This window comes from Apium graveolens, chromosome 9, assembly GCF_009905375.1.
Source record: "Apium graveolens cultivar Ventura chromosome 9, ASM990537v1, whole genome shotgun sequence".
Lineage (NCBI taxonomy): Eukaryota > Viridiplantae > Streptophyta > Magnoliopsida > Apiales > Apiaceae > Apium > Apium graveolens.
The window spans coordinates 62,914,880-62,930,844 of NC_133655.1; positions in this window are offsets into that span (position 1 = coordinate 62,914,880).

The following is a 15,965-nucleotide window of genomic DNA, read 5'->3' on the forward strand; positions in this document are numbered from 1 at the left end:
GTACGGTTTGTGAAGGTGTAAGAGGCTGGGTGACAGTCCATCCACGCGTGAGTGGCCGGGTAAAGGTCTAGCGCGAGGTCCTAATATGGCCAGGGTGATGACCGACGAGGAATTCATCCATCTATAGTAAAAAAGGTTACTTATTGATATCTTTGCCTGATCAACAAGATATCAGGTTTATACCAAAATCCTCTCCTTTCCAAATTCATTGGATATTGCAACTCTGTTTATAATTTTCATAACAGAGGTTTTCAAGGAGTGTATGAAATATATATATATAGGTGTATATATATATCGGGACTTAATGAAGTATCTCATAACTTCATTCTTTATAATGATCTTTCAAAGATTGAATCTATTCAAGTCTTGTCTTGTAGTCTCATCGATGTGATGAACTTCTGAAACTGATTATACCTTGAACAGTGGTAGTTCAAGTAGTATTCGGAAAAGATATAAGTATATTGGAGTATCTTGTAACTTCATCTTTTCAACTTATATCTGGTTAATGATTATCTTATGCATGGCAAAGATTTTCTGAAAAACGCTGAGACAAGGTTAGATATATGAGATCACCTTGCAACGATATTTTTATACAGTTATAAACTGGAACTCTGTGTATATTATACATGGAAGAGGACTTCCAAGATTTTGAAAAGTATATATACATATATACTGAATATTTTGCGACTTGGTCACGTTAAGATTTCAAACTTGGTTCATTTTTACTTGACCAAGACTTTCAGGAGTACTATGCGAATACTCATATATTGTAAATTATTATACATATTATTTCGTGGGCTTGTTGCTCACCCTTTCTTTCTTTTTTTATCACACAACAACAGATAGACAAGATGAACAAGACCAAGCTCCCAATTTGCGAGTGGATAGGAAACGTTCAGCAGTTTCCAGTTGACGTTGATGCCGGTGTAGCTGAGGTAGGTACTACCAATAGGCTAGGCTTTCAACTTTTGATGTACTAGACTTATGTATATTTATGAATTGTAATAATGGCAAAGAATATGTAAATTTATTCAGAAACCCTTTTGAGGTATAATGACTTATAATTGTGGAATAAAATGACTTGTATAATTTTTGGATATTCATCTCTGAGACTATAACTTGTGGTGTGTGTATATATTATGGGGTCACAGTATGCAGTAGTTGGTTGATTATTAAGATTAAGTATTATTAAGGGAAATGGAACTCATGACAACTCGGATCCCTGACCCCAGATTTTGGGGTGTTACAGAAATGGTATCAGAGCTAAGCGTTATAAACCTTAGAGATGATGAGACGTTAAGATAAGAAGTTCACTAAGATAATAAGAACTCTTGCCAAGTTCATAGTCAGACTACCTAATGTAGTACTGACGTTAAAACCCTTATGGGAACCCTTATAAATATCGTGATAGAAGTGTAGTTCGTTATCATATATGGTAGTGGGACTCCGAACCCTGAAGTTCAAGAGCAATAATATGATGATGTTTTACTAAATATTGGGGATCAGATTATGGATCCAATTGAGCACCCTAATGAGGGATCAAATGATGTTCATATTAAGGATGTAGCGGTTGAGGATGTTATCCCAGAAGGGATTGTTGCTAAAGAGGATTTTGTGGAGGATCCTGACAAGAACGAAGAAAGGACCGATGAGGAATGGATGACCTTGGTCAGGACGACTACCAGAGGTAGGATTGGCCGATAACTATCGTAGGTTCATTCAAGTTTGTAAAGATAGTAGCCCCTTTAATGCAGCTTACTCGTAAGACTGAGAAGTTCGAATGGACAGAGAAATGCGAGAACATCTTTTAAGAACTGAAGCAAAGGTTGGTGACGGCCCCTATGTTGGTGTTGCTAGATGGAAAAGGAGATATTGTGATTTATAGTGACGCTTCGCATAGGGAATTAGAGTGCTTCTTATACAGCACAGCAAGGTAATCGCGTACGCGTCAGGACAATTAAGGGAATATAAAATTCGATATCCCCACCCATGAGCTTGGGCTCGTGGCAATAGTTTTACCCTAAAGATTGGAGGCACTACTTTATGGAGAGAAGTGCGAGATTTACACAAGCCATAAGTGCCCTAGTGCATTTTCACGCAGAAAGAGCTCAACATGCGCCAGAGGAGGTGGTTAGAGTTAATCAAGGATTACGATAATGAGATTCTTTATCATCCAAGAAAAGCCAATATGGTGGATGACGCTCTAATAGAAAGCAGAGACTCAAGATGATAATGTCTTTAAAAGAATTGGTAATAGATTACGAGAAAATGGAAATAGAAGTGAAGGTAACCGGAGCCGATACCGAAAAGCTGTTTGAGATTGTAATGCAGCCCAAATTATTGAAAAAGATCATATTGTGCCAAGAAAAATTGTTGAATGAAGGCAGAGAGCCAATGATTGGAGAAGAGATTAATATCGAGAAAGATGATAAGGGAATAATGAGGTGTTCCAACAGAATTTGGGTTCCAAATATTTAAGAGCTTAAAGATGAGATCTTAGATGAAAGCCCTAGTTTGAGGAATAAGATTTAGAGCAAACCCTGAACGTGATATTCAGGGAGGTCGCCATCAAGATAGAAGGAACCCATAACATAATGAAGTGGAAAATGAGGATTTAAAACATGTAGGATGGCCCCAATTATGGAGAGGAGGAGGGAATGTTCAGACTAAGGAAATAGAAGTCGGGTAAGGAAAGGAGACCCGAGATGGTACTCCTATACGATAATTCATGGACCTTTCTAAACAGAACTTAGACTATTATCCCCAACCACCACCCTGAGGAAACAATGTGGTGAGAAATTTTCCAGGACTTTTAAGTCGCTAAGCTCTCAGAGTTCCAAGGAACAAGCTGACCCAGTCGAGGCAAGAGTCTGGCTAAAGGAAATATAGGAATCATTTGAGATTCTAAATGATTGACGAATCATAAAAGACTGTTTTTGTCACTTACCCTCCTAAGAGAGAGGCCACCCACTGATGAAAGGCCAAGAAAGACACGGGGCCAGAGGTTATAATATACAGATTAAAGTTCAGTCAATTATTTTCAGGAAAGTACTTCCCAAGGTTATAGAGATAGTGTAAAAGCTTTAGATCCAGAACAAAGGCAAACGAGTATGATAAATTATGAACCTAAGTTGTAAAAGTTGTCAAGATTCGTTCTGAGGACAAGAATCCCAGAACGAAGTGATGTTTGAAGTCAATGATTAGTGGGTTCATGAAATGATTATAAGAGAAAGGAAAATAAAAAGAAACTGAAGCGGATGAAGGAAGTGACCTTCAAGAATGTGAAGTGTAAGTAACGCATGTGAATTGATACCCAAAAAGGGGGACGTCGGGTATAAAAGATATCCCAACATTAAGATGGCTGTTGAGATAAATAAAGAGGTAAATAAGTAGTTAGAACTAAAAAGTTCATGTTGAACACGACCAATATCTTCTAGAACATCCTTGTTATCATTACTAAATCAGGCAAGAAAAGCGGATAACCGTTGTTATCTTTTGGAGGCCATATTCATTGACCTCATTTTGAATAAGGATGCTATTGTGAAATTTGGTATAGACTATCGAGATGGGAATGATTAAATAAGATAATCTATCAAGGATATATGACTTGATTTATCCATGGAAGGATGCATGTACCTTTTTAAAGGTGGAATTAAGGATAGAACCTCGGTAACTTAAGATGAATCCTAGGGGAATGCATAAAGGTTGGCATTTCACCCTTAATAGGGACAGTATGAGTTTGACGGTATGAATTGGAAAGGATTAAGGTAACAACAACCTTTAAGGATCAGTGGTGAAACTTTCAGAAGTATATAGACAATGATTCTGGTATTAGTAAATGGTATCTTGATATGCCCTGTGCCTAGGGTGTACCTGATGAAGGATTCAAGGATAACCTTAGAGGTTTTACAAGGAGAAAGGTAGTATTCAAAGTTCTCAAGAATAGAAATTTTGATAAAGAAAATATGATGTAATTATAATAATGCCAGGTGGGGCACGTGTTGAACCATAAGAAAGTATAGATCGACCCAATGAGGGTCGAGATTGGTGAAAACAAGAAGGACCCAAAATAAGAGACGTCCTAAGTATGATCGAGAGTCAACCATGACAATGTTCACATCTAAAGACTAAGGCAATGATTTATGGAAAAATGGTGATTTTTTTCTCACCAGGACTTAAGAAAAGCATTTTCACATAAGCAGTGATTGAAATGAGGTAGAAAATTTAGTTGGAGGTGGTTAAAATGACATTGATTGTAAGGAAATTTTACTATCAGGAAAGGCCAAAGAGATGGCCGACACTTTAAGTGTAAGACGACAATTATAGGCACTCGTGCCAGAGGAATACAGTGATGATGGTTAAAGCCGTGAAGGTTGTATTTTGGTTTGGAAGATTGACATTCCTTCTGATGACTGTGCAATACCCAACCGTAATAGTAGTTTGGTAAAGGTTTAATTCGTGTAATCTCCATGAGCGGGCTATCTATCTTAGAAGGTACTATCTTGAGATAAGCCAGGACCATGTTACGAAATGACTAAATGAACCTTTGAGATGCATGTCTCTCAAGAAAGACATATGGTTAATAATGGTATTAACCTGCTATCATTACTTTTATTGAAACTCTTCTGCAATTTTATTTGTTTAATGTCATATGTATGTCAAGTTCGAGAATGTTCTTCATGAATAATGAATGGTGATTATGTTATCTCCTTAGAAGAATTCGATATGACAAGTATGGACTCTGTATTGTTAGCTATTAAGATTCCAAGGAAAATGAATAACTACAGTAGGTCAACGGTGGACCATAGTAATGCAGCGGTGATTCTGCGAGTAATGAGCCGATTACAACCGTAAGAGTTGGATTGGAATGGATGTTGAGATTCAGTACCACTAATCGGGTCGTGGTAATGTATAAGTTATTATTGATAGACCAACTAAGCCGAACATTTACCTATGATATAATTATTCTTTCTTATCGATAAAGAGTAGTATTACTATACGAGGAAGGTTGCATGCAAGCATAGAATTCTAGTAACGATGATGTCTAGAATGAAATCCTAGATTCGATTTTCGAAGTCGAGGGAGTTTCAAAGGTGATTGTTTATAAGCTCGCGCAAGAGCATGGGTCCATGGAATGATGGACGGAATAGTGAAAGATTCATGAACATGAATCGCGATACTATAATACTTGATGTTGAGATATATACATATATATATATATATATATTATTCTCCTATGATAAACCTCTATAGTTCAGAGGTAGATTCGAAGCCACGTATTTTGTGACCATATATTTTTATATATAATTCTCTTAAATTCGTTCTTTTCTCTTCTTTTCATTTTCGTGTAAACTGAGAAGAACAACCCTTCCAGAAGGGGAGGTATTACCGAATGACTATCTATCTGTGTGATAGAAGCCTAGTAGGATACCACATGTTGTTTAATTGCTTGTCAAGTACTAAAGGTTGGCCACCTTCTATACTAACTATGCAATAGAACAAGTGTTCATGATCATAGTGATCTCTTAACAAATTCTTTTACTTCTATATGATTGATCAAACTTTGGAAGATAGAAGCAGCTAGAAAAGGAGTAGTATAAATATGGTGGTATTCGGCATGGAAACACGTTCGTGATACTAAGGTTGATGCGTTTATTAAAAGGTTATAAAACTCTAGCGAGTAAAGGTATTTCCAGAATAGTATTTTGTACGGAAGATAGTAACGATTGCAAACTGGAAAAGAATAAGTATTGAGAAGCGAAAGATGTAGAGCTAGATGATATAATGAGAGTCTGTATGATAGACTTTAAAGAATTTGAAATAATCACTTAACGGGGATTGAGTATTCCTATGACAATAGATCGTATGTCAGTAGCGAGATGTCGCCTTATAAGCTCCTTGAGGGAAGACAATGTCGATCTCCCTTATGTTAGGATGAAGTTGTAGAGCGCAAGATGCTCGAACCAGCAATGGTCCAAAGAACCAAGGATATAATAGATCTAATCAGAGGATGGCTGGTAGTAGCCCAAGATGGACATAAGAAGTAAGCTGATTTGACAACGAAAGGACAAAGAGTATGAAGTAGGGAACCTATTATTGTTAAAGGTATTCCCTTGGAGAGGATTGATGAGGTTCGGAAAGGAAGGAAAGCTAAGTCCACGATTTGTTGGACCCTTGGCTATATTAAGATGTATTGGGAAGCTGTCAAATGAACTGGCCCTACCCCGGAACCTGCAGCAAGTCCATAACATGTTCCACATATCAATATTAAGGAAGGATAATCTGAATGTCAGACATATAAGGGAATACGAGCCCATAGGCATGCAACCAAACTTGACCTATATGGAGCAACCAGTAAGGGTTATGGATTGAAAGGAGCAAGTGCTTAGCAACAGGGTTATCAGACTAGATAGGGTTTTTTTTGGTAAAACCACAATATGGGAAGAATTGACTTGAGCTAGAAAGTGCAATGCTAGAAAAGTATCCCTATTCATTTTATATCTGATTCCGGGACGGAATCCTTTTAAGGAGGGGAGACTGTAAAAACCCCAAAATTTGGAATTTTTGAGACATTGATGAATAGTAACTTTTGATGATTATGCTGATTAAGGAAATTTTTGATGCCACACTATGTAGGAGTTCTTTTATTGATATTCTGAGATCTTATTAGTACTCCATAAAGTATATGAGTGTATGTAAAGATCGTCAGAATCCAAATACGAATACTTTGATTTTTCTCGAAAATCCACCAGATACCGAAAGGATTGAGTATAAGGTAATATGATTAAAAGGATTTTAATTCAAGAATTTTAAGCAAGTATCATTAAAGGACTATAAAATATGAAGAGAGGGTTATGGAAGCCAAGTAATAAGATCCCGGATATGATCCCTCAAACGATCACCGAGAACGAGAGTTAAGCGAACCGTAAAATAAATAAGCGACCAAGGATCAAGCTTATACAAGTAACCAAAGGATTAACCAAATAATTAAGCACTAATCAAAGAGATTAGAGGAGGATGATATCATCAAACCATAAGGGAAGGACATTTGGCAAAGGAATGATGCAAGCAATGATATGAGCAAGTGATGTCATCACTTTATCAAGATATTTGTTGAAAAACCTCCTCCACCAAGAATTTATTTCTCATTTCCCAAGGAAAACTAAGCAAGAAAAAGCTCTCCCCCATTTTCTTCTTCTTCCATTCGGCGTTTTCATAAAATGGTGAAATAGATTTTCAAAATTCAAGCTCTAGACCATGGAAAATTACAAGGTTTGTTTCTTTGGATCCTATATTTCATAACTTAGTTATGCTATAAGTTTGGATCCAAGAATCCAAGGTTTACTGTTAGATATATTTGATAATGTCATGTGTAATATGATTTGTGTTTAGTTTTTAGATCTTACTTAACAGGACAAATCAGTACTTAACTGGAAATCATCACTTATACTGAAGACAGAACTTAAGATATTAGAACTTAAGTTATCAGAACTTAAGTGATCAGAAGATATTTATCAGGAGATAATATCAGGACTTAAGATGACTTTCAGATAAGGCAGGCGGCTGATTGAAAGGAAAGAAGATCGAGACTAAGACAGAAAGATTTGTGCATGAAGAAGGAAATATATGAAGAATAGAATACTTGAAAGAAAAGATAACTAGTTGATATATTTTAGGAAGCAGAATTATATTCCATATCAATTAGAATTTATCTTGTAACTGTGTAGTATATAAACACAGGCATAGAGTTTACACTATAAGTGTTACGATTATCGAAGTTATTATTCTTTGTAACTCTAGCAGCTCTCGTGATAATTTGTTCATCACTGAGAGAGGACAGTTCCATATTGTAACATAATTTATTGTGTTGAATAAAATTTGTTTTCTGTTACTTGAGTTCTTATAATCAACTTGATTGTGCTAAACACTGTATTCAACCCCCTTCTACAGTGTGTGTGACCTAACAAGTGGTATCAGAGCAATCTGTTAACACACAAATAGTTTAAGATCCAAACACAATCATGTCTGAAGAAGAAACTCCAACCAAGCCCACCAAAACTGAAGAACCTCCAAAAACCATAACTCATAGTCGATATGAGACTATAAGAGTTCCCATGTTGAAACCTTCTGAGTATTCCATATGAAAAGTGAAGATGGCTATGTTTCTGGAAGCTACAGATCCAGAATATCTCGACAGGATTTATGAAGGACCACATATGCCAACCAAACTCTCTGTGGAAGTTGCAGGTCAGCCAGCAAAGTCTGTACCAAAGGAGAAAAGTGATTACACTGTTGAAGATATCTCATCGATTGCAAAGGATGCAAAGGTAAGACACTTGCTGCATAGTGTCATTGATAATGTCATGTCAAACAGGGTAATTCAATACAAGACTACAAAGGAGATATGGAATGCTTTGGAAATAAGGTGTCAAGGAACTGATGCAATCAAGAAGAACAGGAAGACAATACTCACTCAAGAGTATGGGCACTTTGACTCAAAGCCTGATGAGTCATTAACTGATTTATATGACAGATTTGTCAAACTTTTGAATGATTTGTCACTAGTTGACAAAGAGTATGATATTGAAGATTCAAATCTTAAGTTCCTGTTAGCACTTCCTGAAAGATGAGATTTGAAGGCCACAATAAGAAGAGACAACTATGCCCTTAAGGAAACAACTCTTGATGAAATTTATGGGATGCTCAAGACTCATGAACTTGAGATGGAACAAAGAAGCAAGAGGAATGGAAGAAAGTCAAGGACAGTTGCTTTTGTGGCTGAGGAGGAAATTCCCAAAGAAGCTGCCTCAAAGAAAGGCAAGGGCAAGGCTCTCATCACAAAGTCTGATACTGAGTCATCAAGTTCTGATAGTGATGATGACTCGGAAACTGAAAGTATACCTGAGATGGACCATGACGAGGAGATGATGAAGCTGTGTACTCTTATGGTGAAAGGGATCACAAAGATTGTATACAGAAAATTCAGGAGAGGAAAGAAGTTTTCCAGGAAAGGTGCAAGTTCTGAAAAGAAAGGTTTCATAAAATCTGAAGGCAAAGGAGGAAAGTCTGACAGAGGAGATTACTCAAATGTTAAATGCTACAACTGTGGTGAGAAAGGCCACATATCTCCAGATTGCAGAAAAGGGAAAAGTGACAAAGGCAAGGCTTGAAAGAGATATGTCCTAAGTCCAATCATGTATGAGGATTTAGGAATAACTTTTATATAATCTGTTTTGATTTCATTGATATTAATAAAAGACTTGTTTCGTTTTTATTGCGGGCTCTATCTATTTAAATGTTTAAATAAGATATATCACAGTTTAGAGTAAAGCTTTTTATGGATTGTGATGAGATCATAATAATGAGACCTAAAAGATGATAAATCTAAACTTAATTAGTTCCTGGTCGTAGGATTACTAACTGGTAATTAATAATCCGCAAAGATCGGTACATACTATGTTTGCTTCATTATGAAGGATGTCTGTTCTCATAGACATTTGTGTGGTGACACTATAGCTAGTATGTAGGTGCTTATTATAGAATAAGTTCACTGAACATGACTCACACAGCTGAACAACTGATGGAGTTCACTCACGTGTCAGCAGTTGTTCACATAGTGATAATTGTACAAGTATCCTTAGACTTGAGGTCATCATAGTCATCTTGTGTACACTGAACTATGCTTTGGTTTAGTTCTTAGTCTCAAGGGACAATTATAAGGGCTCTACTGGGTATAGGAATTTGTACACGAAGATAGTGTATGATCAATAAAGGATCTACCCCTTCCAGTGTAGGAAGAGAATGTTCAATGTTGATCCACTTTTGTTAGTTCAGGAATCTCTGGCCAGAGTGAATTAAATTAGAAAGGAGTTTCTAATTTACATTAATTAGAACTAAGCATAGTGAATGGGAAAGCAAGTGATTAAATAAGATAGGCTTGACACAAGTTCCATGCCTTGTATTTAATCGTGACATTGCAGGGTAGAAGGAATTAATTGTACGGTAACTACTCACTAAATAGGTTCTTGGTATTCTAAGCAGTGAATTCGTATTATCCGGATAGTCGCGATATGCTGAGAAGTATCCCTCACGATGTACAATAAATATGATTAATTAATTAATCATATTTAATGAATTAGAGAATTTATATAAATAATGATAAAATAGTTTTATTATTATTTATTTCTACTACCGGCTTAATATTGAACCTACAGGGTCACACCATAAAAGAGAATGATTTAATGGTGGAGGAATTAATTAATAATGGCTGATAATTATTTATTTATGAAATAAATAATTAATTGGCAAATTTAATAATTCATTAAATGAGATTTAATTGATTATAAATTAATTAAGAAAAGGTTCTTAATATTATTAATTAAGAATTTAATTTTTGGAAATTAAATCAAGTGAGAGAATTATTTCTAAAGAGTTTAGAAAAAGGATTAATAATTAAAAGGTGTTTTAATTATTAGTGAGAATAATAAAGGATTAATAATAATAATATTTTATGGGAAAATTTTCAGCTGAAAATTTTGCCTATAAATATACTATTATAGACCCTATTTTTGCCTCAACCAAAAAGATTTACAAAACCCTAATTCTCTCCATCTCCTCCTCCTTCATTACATCGTTTTCTTGGTGGATACCGGTGGAGTGCTTCACACTTGAAGAGCAGTTGCTAAGGATCTCCGTTCATCATTTTTGGATCACCATTAAAGACCTCCATCTTTCCATTAACGTAAAGCTTCTTAAGGTAAACATACTGAACTATGAATTAAATATTATTTTTCGCATGGATCCTGCGGAGGGTTTCGATTTTTTTAAGATTTAAATTTACGTTTTCGCTGCGTTTATGTGCTAAAAACCCTTCAAGGCTCTTGTCACAAAAAGAAAAGTTGGTCAGATGCTTTAGACTCTGAGGATGAGGAAAACTATGCCTTGATGGCAAATGCTGATAGCAGTTGTGAACTAGTCAAGAAAGATCTTGTGAGAGGACTTCCAAAATCAATATTTGCTCCTGATGGCCTTTGTGATTCCTGTCAAAAGGCAAAATAAAGAAAATCTTTATTCAAGAGCAAGACTGAATCTTCAATTCTTGAGCCTTATCACCTACTACATGTTGATCTATTTGGTCCAGTGAATGTCATGTCTATTGCAAAGAAGAAATATGCCATGGTCATAGTGGATAAGTTCACCAGATACACATGGGTGTATTTCTTGCACACAAAAGGTGAAACTGTATCGATCTTGATTGATCATGTCAAGCAACTGGATAAATTGGTCAAAGATTCCGTGAAGATCATAAAAAGTGATAATGGCACTGAGTTCAAGAATTTGATCATGGAAGAGTTCTGCAAAGACCATGAAATAAAGCAGGAATTTTCTGCTCCTGGAACTCCACAGCAAAATGGAGTTGTTGAAAGAAAGAATAGAACTCTTATTGAAGCTGCACGAACTATGCTTGATGAAGCAAAGTTGCCAACCTACTTTTGGGCTGAAGCTGTGCAGATTGTTTGTTTTACTCAGAATGCAACACTTATCAACAAGCATGGAAAAACACCATATGAGATGGTGAAGAAAAAGAAGCCAAATCTAAAGTATTTTCATGTATTTGGATGCAAGTGTTTTGTTCTTAAGACTCATCCCGAACAGCTATCCAAATTTGATCTAAAAGCTGATGAAGGAATTTTTGTTGGATATCCACTTTCTACAAAAGCCTTCAGAGTCTACAATTTAAGAACAAGGGTTGTCATGGAATCTATCAATGTCTCTTTTGATGATAAGAAGATTACTGGACTTGAAGATTTCAATGATCATGATCAGCTGAGATTCGAAAATGAAGTCTTTAATTCTGATTCTGTAAATCCTGACAATCTATATCCTAATAATGCAAACTCTGATGGATTAAACTCTGATGTCATTGAAACTGTGGTGACTACGCCTAAGGAAAATGCACCTGTACAGGGGAGCATACTGAAGATCCAACCACATCTCAAGAAACATCAGAACCTACAACAGGCTCTTCAAGTTCTGATGGGCCAAGTACTGATAATTCTGGAAACTCATGTTCTAACATTTTTAGAAACTCAAATAATGAAGGATCCAACTCAGAGAGCATAATTTTAGGGGGAGCATCAGAAAATGTTGATGGAGACAGCATGGATCATGGGGGAGCATCCAGTACTAGAGAAAACCTTCCATCTGCAAGGAAGTGGACTAAAGCACATACACCTGACTTAATTATTGGAAATCCTGATACAGGTGTCAGAACTAGAACAGCTACATCAAATGAATTTTTTTATCATTCTTTTATTTCTCAGACTGAACCAAAGAAAGTGAAAGAAGATCTTCAAGATGCTGATTGGGTGCAAGCAATGCAGGAAGAGTTAAATAAATTTGAAAGAAATAAAGTCTGGACCCTAGTGCCAAGACTAAGGAACAGATCAGTTGTTGGTACAAAATGGGTGTTCAAAAACAAAACTGACTGTGATGGCATAATCACAAGGAATAAAGCAAGGCTGGTTGCAAAAGGATACTCTCAACAGGAGAGAATTGATTATGATGAAACATTTGCGCCAGTTGCTAGATTGGAAGCCATAAGGATATTTTTGGCTTATGCTGCTCATAAGAAGTTTAAAGTCTTTCAAATGGATGTGAAAAGTGCTTTTCTCAATGGAGAATTGGAAGAAGAGGTATATGTTGAACAACCTACAGGCTTTGTAGATCCCAAATTTCCCAATCATGTCTACAGGCTTGATAAAGCACTTTATGGCCTTAAGCAAGCTCCAAGAGCATGGTATGAGACTTTAGCTCAGTTTCTTCTGGAAAGTGGATTTAACAGAGGAACTATTGACAAAACACTGTTCTACCTCAATCATGGAAAGGACTTACTTTTGGTACAAATATATGTTGATGATATCATTTTTGGTTCTACAAATGACAGACTTTGTAAGAAGTTTGCCAAGCTGATGCAGTCAAGATATCAAATGAGTATGATAGGAGAACTTAACTATTTTATGGGCCTTCAAGTCAAACAGAATGAAGAAGGAACTTTTATTTGCCAATCTAAGTACACCGGAAATTTGTTGAAGAAATTTGGAATGCAGGATTGTTCAAGTGCATCCACTCTTATGGCCACAGCAACAAAATTGGATAAAAATACTGGTAAATCAGTAGATATTACTAATTATAGAGGTATGATTGGCTCTCTACTCTATCTAACTGCAAGTAGACCTGATATCATGTATGCTACCTGTCTTTGTGCAAGATTTCAAGCAGATCCAAGAGAACCTCACTTAACAGCTGTAAAAAGAATTTTCAAGTACCTTAAGGGTATACCTGATCTGGGATTGTGGTATCCTAGATAATCAGACTTTAAGCTAATAGGTTACTCAGATGCAGATTTTGCAGGATGCGAAATTGACAGGAAAAGCACAAGTGGAAGCTGCCAATTTTTTCGAGGCAGATTGGTTCTTGGTTTAGCAAGAAACAGAAGTCAATTTTCACATCAACTGCAGAATCAGAATATATTGCTGCAGGAAGCTGTTGTGCACAGATTCTTTGGATGAAGAATCAGTTACTAGATTATGGGTTAGAATTTTCTAAAATCCCTATTTACTGTGATAATCAAAGTGCTATTGCTATGACAGGTAGTCCTGTTCAACATTCAATGACAAAGCACGTTAGCATAAGGTACCACTTCATAAGGGAACATGTGGATGAAGGTATAGTGGAATTGCATTTTGTTCCCACAGATCAACAACTAGCAGATATCTTCACAAAACCACTGTGTGAAGCTACTTTTACAAGATTGGTAAATGAACTTTGAATGGTTTCAGGTTCTTTCTCTAAATCTGCTTAGTTTATGTTCTGATACATCAGACTTTATGATCAGTGTTTATAGATATTATATCTTTGTGTATTTTGTGCTTAATTTGAAATTTGCTTAAGTGCTGATTGTTGTTTGATATGAATTTCTAAACTCTGATAGTGATATGAATATTGCTGTGACTATTCAATCCAATGAGGATAATTGTGCTAGATGCTGAACTAATAGTCTTTAATATACTAAAGATCCCATGTTTGAAGTAATTGTTTATGTGGAAATCTTTTAACACAAGCAAATTCTGATATTGAGCTTAGTTAAGTTTACTTTGTTTATCTTACTACTAAGTCAAAAACTAGAATAGTGCTTCTTATCTATTAAGTTCTGATGTTAGTAAATCTGGTGGATGAACTAAGTGCTGATAAGCCTCACTTATCAAAAGAAAAAGAAAAGAAAATAAATAAAAATCAGGTACTCCTTTGAGATCTAGAGTAAAAATGTGGAATGGAAGACCCAAGTCCATTGCTAATATTAAGTAATATGCATTAGAAAAGCAAAATAAAATTTTCTTGGTGACTTTTCACACTCTATGAATACTGGAGAAATACTCTGATAACAGCATAAATTCTGATAAGCAGTCGTGACTCACTTACACTGAGAAGCCACTATAAAATAGAATTTCAAAAGATGCATAAAATGAGCACAAAACAGTTGCGGTGGACTCATGCATGAACTCATTCTAAAGTAGAATTTAGAATCATGACAGATTTTGAGGAAAGTTCTTAGTTATGCCTTATTTCTAAGATGTACTGAAGTGAATCAGACTTTATTCTTTTTCTGATATTTAGCTTAATGCACACACTTACACTCCATATGAATGATGAAAATTACTGTGATGATCAATGTTATTTTAGATGAACAATCTATGTGTCATATTGCATAAATTCTGAGGACAAGTTCTAATGGAAGTTCTGATGATTAAGTTCTGATGAAACCATATCAGTATTTGTGTGAAGAATTACAGGAATACACATTCACTTTTCGAGTTAAGGAGCCTTATTCTGATGACTTTTAAATCCTGATAATAATCAAGTTTTGATGCTGATGTGACAGTATTTATTTACTTGGTTTATTTTTTGTCATTACTTGAACGATAATATTTTTACAGAATATTGGTTAATGTGAGATAAAATAGTCATAATCATTATGGGTTAGTGGTTAGCGTGTATGTCTTGAAAACCTGCATGCGCACAGTAATTATTATCATATCCCATGCCCATTAACTCTGGCTTTAGATCTTTTTACTGACTGTTATTATTACACGTCAGTCTATGGAGTCGAGGGGTCATTATTCTTACTTGTAATTTTTAACCAGTCCTCGCGTCCCTTGGTATTCTATTGGCTATTTAAACCAACCACTCACTCCAGCCAATACATCTTTCATTTTCTCACAAACTCATTCTCTTTTTATTCATACCAACAAAAATGGTATGTTTCAACATGTTCCTGAACTATGAAACCTTTAACATCGAGTTGAGTTGTGATGAATGGCACCAGGAGTGGCATGTCACCGCCATTCCTGACGAGCTATGGAACTCAGTTCCACAAGAGGTTCACACAGAACTCTTGTTCTTATCAATGGAGTATCATCTCCATCTTGATAGGTTGGAAGAGGAAAGGATAGAAGCTCTCCGTCAGCAAGAACGGATCATCCGTCTTGCAGTGCTCTTCGTCAGCAGCAGAAGGAGTTAGTCGTTAGGTCTTCTTAGCTTAGGACTAAGGCAGTTGATGTTATGAATCGTCGAATAGGACTATCTTGTAATTTTTGCATGTAATTGATAAATTTCATCGAATGTAATCATCTGATATATTAATGAATTTTTTTTAATTGCAAGATTTGTTCTTTGTTTCTCAAATTATGTGACTGTGCATGTTTAATTGCAATTTATTAATCTTTACTTCATCGACTTTTAATTTTATTCTGTGATGAATGTTTTGATTAAATTCTGTTGATTTGAGAAAACAACTGAGGAACAGGTTCCAATATCAGAACCTGTTATTGTAGAAGCTGAGAAGGTTTCTTCTTAGAAAGATACTGTAATTGGGAGTTCTAGGCCCCTCAAAAGGCTTAGAAAGT